At 37.5% G+C, this 7,058-nt stretch overlaps 1 pseudogene; it reads right to left on the bottom strand.

Annotated features, from left to right (window-relative positions):
* Positions 1-6,730: 6,730 nt before the first annotated feature.
* On the bottom strand, positions 6,731-6,856 carry LOC111726351 (annotated as a pseudogene).
* Between the last annotated feature and the right edge of the window lie 202 nt (positions 6,857-7,058).

Here is a 7,058-nt window from a genome sequence, read left to right as displayed (position 1 = left end):
ATTGTTGTTTGGTGGGCCTGGGCTGGATTCGAACCCGCCAGCTCAGGTGTATGTGGCTGGCACCCTAGCTGCTTGAGCCACAGGCGCTGAGCTGACATACACTTCTAAAAAGTACAGATTCAAAATGTAAATTTGAAAGACAGCTGTATTTGAAATTTTAGAAATAATTAAAAAGAGGCCAGGCACAGTGGGTCACACCAGGCAGGTCAAGGGGAGTGGATTGCCTGAGCTCAGGAGTTCTGGGTCAGCCCATGCAGGAGCAAGACCCTGTCTTTATTAAAAATAGAAAAACTAGACCAGCATTGAGGTGGGCACATGTAGTCTCAGCTACACAGGAGGCTGAGGAAGGAGGATCACTTGGGCCCAGGCGTTCAAGTTTGCTGTGAGCTATGACACCACAGCATTCTACCCAGGGTAACAGAGTGAGACTCTGTCTCAAAAATAATAATAATAATGATTATTTAAAAATAACAAATTAAACTAACATTGAGCTAATGTAACTGATTTTAAGTTATTTTTCCTGAAAGCACAAAGTGCTCAGGAGGTAGGTGAGGGCTGATGGAACTAAACAGTATGGTCTCCGTGCTGTACCAGGCTCTGTGCTGGAGCTTTATGTTATAATCACTGTCCATCTTTAATATTATCCCAGTTTTTACAATAAGGAAATTCAAGTATAGTGAGGTTAAGAAATTTATTAGTAAACCCAGAGTTCAAGATCGGATTATTTGCTATATTAAATGTGTAAGAATACTTCAATATTAAACATTAAAAAAATCTGTTAAGAAAAACAATTCAAAAAATTTGATTTCAGGTGATTCATATTTCAAAAGGAATCTTAGCCAAACAAATAAATATATGTGAATTTTGCCAATTCTCTGTAGGGGGCAACACATCTATCTTCCTTGAAGAGTTACAAAGAAAAGTTAGAAAAACAATGTCTACAAATATAAAGTATTCTTAAAACAATAGATAAATATAGATAAATAGAGGAGAAAAATGTGGTGTGGCTTCATGTTTTACTTTTTAAATGTATTCTGTATCATGTGAAGTGTTCATAAAAGCTGGTGACAAAATTTTAAGATTCAAATAATAACTTGGCAAGAGATGAATGGTTAGATAGCAAAATATTAAATATAGTAGTAAAATAAATGTTCCTAGTAATAAAATAAAGTTAAATTTTATAATATGAGTTGGCATTTCTAACTTATAACATGATCAATGATCAATGTCTATAGTTAAAAATAATATGTAAGTAAAAGTTGAGGTCAAATTATGTATTCATTTCATTTGATAGTATGTTTGCCAGTTACTTAGTTCATCTTTATTATTAACTAATAAAAATTAACTATTTAATTCAGCAGCTCAGAATGCAGCTTCAGAAATAAAATGAGTTTCGGTAAGGTAGATGATTGCTCCTCTCCAATATGGAAGAAGTCCTGAGGCGGGTCGTTAGAGATCTATGTTCCTTCTAAGTTTTGCTTCATTATCTTGTACTTGTATTCTGTCCTCAGTTACCTCGTTGTGTAAGATGGCTGCTAGAGCTCTAGCTATCACCTTTGTATTCCAGGCAGCAGGAAAGATGATTGCAGAAAGTAGAACAGGACAATCTGCTAGTTGGGTCATTTTTCTTTAAGCAGCTTCCATGGAAGCCTTGTATAATACTCACTGGCCAGAATTTACCTGCACATCTGCCACTAGCAGTACATAGTGTGCTTGGGAATCTAAGCGAGGTTGTCTTCCAGATGAATTCACAGCACATCAGTTAAAAATCCTGGTACTTAGTGTCCATGAGTGTCCTACTCAGTGGTTAGGGCTGGTAGGTTCAAACCCAGATCAGGCCTGCTAAACAACAAAGACAGCTGCAACAACAACAACAACAAAATAGCCAGGCATTGTGTCAAGCACCTGTAGTCTCAGCTATTTGGGAGGCTAAGGCAAGAGAATCACTTAAGCCAGAGAGTTTGAGGTTGCTGTGAGCTGTGATGCCCCAGCACTCTACTGAGTATGACACAGCGAGACTCTGTCTCAAAAGCAAACAAACAAACAAAAAAACCCTAGTACTTAAAAGAGGAGAGAGTAGATAGCTGGTGGTGGCTATTAGCCCAGCTGTTTAGCAAATATTACTGAGCATCTTTTAGGTACCAAGCCATGTGCTTGGTCCTAGGATCCATTAATTAAAAAACATAGTCCTTAGCCTGAAATAATTTGAAGATTAGTTGCAAAAGATATACTTAAACAGGCATAGTTTATAGAAACAGTACAAAAGTTTTTATCAATAGTTATTCAATCATTAACATACTTGACCTCTTAAATCTCTAGGGAACCATAAAGAAATTATTCAAATAGGAAAATTCATAAGCAGGTTTATTTTATGATGATAAAATATTTCCTACCATTTAAGTAGGCAGAATTAACAGGTGAGTAAATTCTGGCAAACCTACTTAAACATTTTGAAACGTCTAAAAAAATCTTTAAAAGCTTTATTCTATATGTAAGAATCCACAGATTAGAAAAATATTTCAGGAATATATGACAGACCTCACTAAGGCCCATATGTGAGCACTGTTAACTTGAAAAAGGAAAATATTAATAGTTTTAATATTTTCATGTAACCATCCACAAATTATATATGAAAAGGGAAAGCAGCTACATTTATTGTAGTACAAGTGATTTGAGTAAGCTTTGAAGTTTATTTACACTCCTGTTGCTCTTGATCTAAAATTAATTTATAGTTTACAACTCAACAGAAAAATTTCTGAAGATGGAAGTCCGATGGGTAAAGTGGGGATGTCATCTCCTAAGCAAGTCGGATGGGTAGACTGGGGATGTCATCTCCTAAGCAAGTCGGATGGGTAGACTGGGGATGTCATCTCCTAAGCAAGTCGGATGGGTAGACTGGGGATGTCATCTCCTAAGCAAGTCGGATGGGTAGACTGCGGATGTCATCTCCTAAGCTCACCTTCCATTTCCCCGTTTCCTCCTTTTTCCTCTTACTTTCTACCCTTAGCTGGTGATTCATGCTCATTATTGTATCTCTTTACGGTTAGAGATAGCTTCTGTTTGAAATTTCTGCTTTCACCTTTCTGATTATCCAGGCACTTTGCTAATAATCCTAGCTAGATTAACAATCCTGTATATTGAGACTCCACTTCCCCAGTTATGACCTCATCTGCTCTGTAGCCCTTGCAAAGCCCGTTTCCTTCTTCAAGGCAAGTGTAGCTTTGGCTTTAGCCTCTGCCCCCACCCCGCTTTCCTTTCCAGCAGAAGTCATCTGTCCTGCTCGGACGTAGCTCTATGTTTTTCTCTTTGATAGGTCTTATCACAACACATTTCAATTGTTTATTATCCAACCCGCCCACTGGGCATTCACTGGCCACAGAGCAGTATCTTTTCACCTCTGAATCCCAACGCTCTCGGAACTCAAAACGTTGATGAAGTTCTTGGTAAACTTACTTTGATCTGAGCAGCAAAATTTTCTGTCATTGCAGACATGACAGAAAGTTGGTTATCATTTGGGATATTGTAAAAGGAGCTAAGCACTTGGAGGAAGGGAACACTTTTCCCTGTTTTCTTCCCCCTAAAAAGCACAGTCTCTTCTCACTCTTCTCATTATCCATGTTAATCAATAATAAACTTGTGGCCAACATTAACTAAAGATATCATCATTTTCAAAGGTATTTATTTCATAAAAATCGGTAACAGTTGGGTTATTCATTAGCTGTAGTGGTACATATGTATATAATGTTTACAAATGAGGACTTTGGATGAGAGATCCAGAAAAATCTTAAGATTAATTTTATGTAATTAATGACAAAGATATTGCTTTCTTAAAAAATAACATATTCAACATATTTTGTTTGAATTTTATGCTTCAAATTATTTATGCTAACTGCAAATTATCCTATATTGCAGCATAGATGATATATTAAATAACAATTCAGATATTCTAGGCATTGAGACATATATTCTAAATATCTGGTAAACTGTTCACAAGAAATATTCGGTAACAGAGGGTATAAAATCTGAACTTTCAGGTGGCAGTAAATAACTGTTCCTCTGTGAATTTATGCTCTGCGTTCTTAACCTAACTTATATCTTTATCAGCATTTAGAGAAAAAGATGTCTGCCGCTCACTGTTCAAGCTGTTTGGTTCTTTGCAATACTTAATATTTACATCAAGTCAAATACTATTAAAGAGGTAACCAACTGGCAGCTGCTCCTCCTCCCTGAGTTGATAGGTGCTTCCCCACTGATTGGGACCCCTGGATTCTGAGAGCTGATGCAATAACAGAGTAAGGAAAAGGTGAGAACTTAGCAACAGACCACAACCACCAGAATGTTAGCAGTGAGTGGGCCTCATTATCGCCCTTGCTAATCCCATCCCGTAATTTCAGATAAGAAACTGCCTTTTTGCAATTTCCAGAAGTTTTCCATCTGTGTTTAGGAAGCGCAATGAAGAATTACGATGCATGTATCAAGATGCCTCTGCGTTGTGAAAGGCACCAGGGCTGGCCTGCAAACCCTACTTCCCTGAGACAGAAACTGATTTTCTGAGATGATTCAATTCTTTATTCACATTCACCTGGACCACTGAGATCGAGTCACACTAGTGCCAAAGTTTGCATGGTATTCGATATTCCTGTCTTCGGAACTTTAGACAAATAAATGTATTCACAGAAAACTGAGTTCCCATGCTGACTAATAATGTGTTCTGTCCTTAACAGGTTAATATTACCAAACCTAGGTGCTAAAGAAACAGTGCAAAGTTTGTAATTTTATGGTAAAAATAGAAACTTTAAAAATGACACACCATGTACATGTTACCAGGGTAAGGAAGCATTTGTGTGACAGTGGGAAGGGTATCGTATTTACTCTTAGAGGTTGGTTCAAAATCATTTCCAAATTATTATGAGGTTTATTTCTGTCTTCAGAGTTTTTTTTAGTATTATACATATTTATTACTTTCTTCTGTCACTGTTATTGTGAATTATACAGTAGTATTTCCCAGTGAATTGTACTGTCAGCCTATTGTACTGTTGCACCAATGAAAGGTGCAGCATTGTTCCTCCCAAACTCTGTGCGCCCCCTGGCTAGAACTCTGTTAGCCTTGGTTCCCAATGGCTATACCATGTGAGACAGAGTTTGCTCTGGCAAAATTGCTTTACGCAATCGCTTTGGTTGGGGCTAAATTATAAGAAGGTAGCATTTTTACCAGTTTCTCAAAGAACTTAGAATTAGACTTGAATATAACCAAGGAAAATCTTCCTCAACTGTAATATTCATTAGAAGGAAGATGTTTTTTAAAAATCTATTTTAGGACTGTTTATTGCTTCTCAGAAAAAGAAGAGGATGGAGGAGGCACAAACAGACCTGATTGGTTGGCACAGGTGCCATATCCTGCAATGGGACACAGCTCTCGATGCATCACTTTTCATCACGTACATGCTTTACCTTGTGGATTATTTCACAGTGCTCTCTACTCTGAAAAAATCCCTTTCCCTCATACAGCTGCTTCCTCACCCCTTGGCTTACTTGGAATCCTAATTTAGAAAGCTTGTTATCACTCAGGGGATTCGGGCCTCAAACCAGAAGACCAGAGTCTTCATGACTTCTCTTTGCAACCCCTGACTTCACACAATTTTGGGGTCTTAACCAATCACTAATACTATTTTAAAAGACTTGAATTTCTACAATGATTTTATTAGTCTCACAAAACCCCCTTTTCAGGTCATTTTCTTTGATCATCACATTACATAATAAGTAGAAAATAATAAGTATTCTCATTTTATAATCAAAACGGAAGAGGGTTTGTGTGTGTGTGTTAAAATCCAGGGAAGAACTCAGAGATGTTTCCATAGGTACTTCAATATACCCCCAAATATACCCTCAATTTCCCCTTCCTTTAATAAGCATGCCACTGGCCTTGATGTGAGTTCCTTGTGAATTTGGACCTCCCTTTCACGCCCTGCACCCTTCACACACAGCCTGGCTTCCTACAATCACAACTATCTGCTAAGGGAGAAAAAATGACTCCACCAAATCCCCACATGTCTCTGTGCCTACCCAGTTCCCCTTCCCCCAGGCCTTTCATCCAAGGGAATATAGATGGCACCATTTTGTACCTGAATTTCATCCTGTCTTGCCTTGTCAGAAAGCTCAGTTTGGCTCCAGGCTCCTTTGACCTCTGTGTCTTCAATACTTTTTTCTCCCTTGTGACTCCTCATCAGACTTTGAACATTCTGAAAATCAATTCTTAACTCAGGAGTAGTGCAGAAATATCTCACTTAAATGTCACTGAAATACAGTAAATTAAACAATGCATATTTTATGCAGAAAGAACAAAGTTCACAGTGATTTGGCAAAGATTGTGCAATTACTAAACAACTATTAAAAGTAGAATTCAGGTTTCCCTACCCCTTCTCCAATACTACTTGCAAATCAGTTTCTACTGTATTGACTATTCTTCTTCATGTTAGATCATAAACTGTGTCTGAGGGGAGGTGATGCAGAAATACAGAGTTACTGCGGCAGGGCACATACGCTATTGAGCAGTTTGCTTAGTGCTGCCTCTAGCTCATTCTCAAGGAGCCAGAGAATGAAAAAGAAGGTGTATATTTGCATTTCATTTACTTTAGTAGTAATAAAAACTTTCTAAGGAATATTTTAGTGATGGAAACACTAAATAATTATTTTTACCTCTTGTATCTGCCTTTGCTCTACTTGATTTCTTTTATATTCAGGGAAAATTAAGATTAAATGGTCCTTCTATTTGCTTTATTCCTGGTGACTATATTGCACTCAACTTTGATAAGAACAGATACTACGCTTGATCTTAGCCAAAAGGCTGAGACGCGATTGCACTTGACTTTGAAAATAAGTTAATTATTATAGGCACATGCTAGCTGTATATCTTTACAGGGTACATGTGATGTGTTGATATAGACACATAGCATGAATTAAATCAGGGTCACTGGGTACCAGTCACCTCAGGTGTCGATCATTTCTCTGTTAGAAACATTCCAATACTCCTCTTTCAGTAATTTGAAAGCATACCTACC

Source organism: Otolemur garnettii, unplaced genomic scaffold, assembly GCF_000181295.1.
Source record: "Otolemur garnettii isolate 467f Iridium unplaced genomic scaffold, OtoGar3 scaffold00061, whole genome shotgun sequence".
NCBI lineage: Eukaryota > Metazoa > Chordata > Mammalia > Primates > Galagidae > Otolemur > Otolemur garnettii.
The sequence above is the reverse complement of the archived record's forward strand: the minus strand, read 5'-3'. Positions and strand labels throughout refer to the sequence as shown.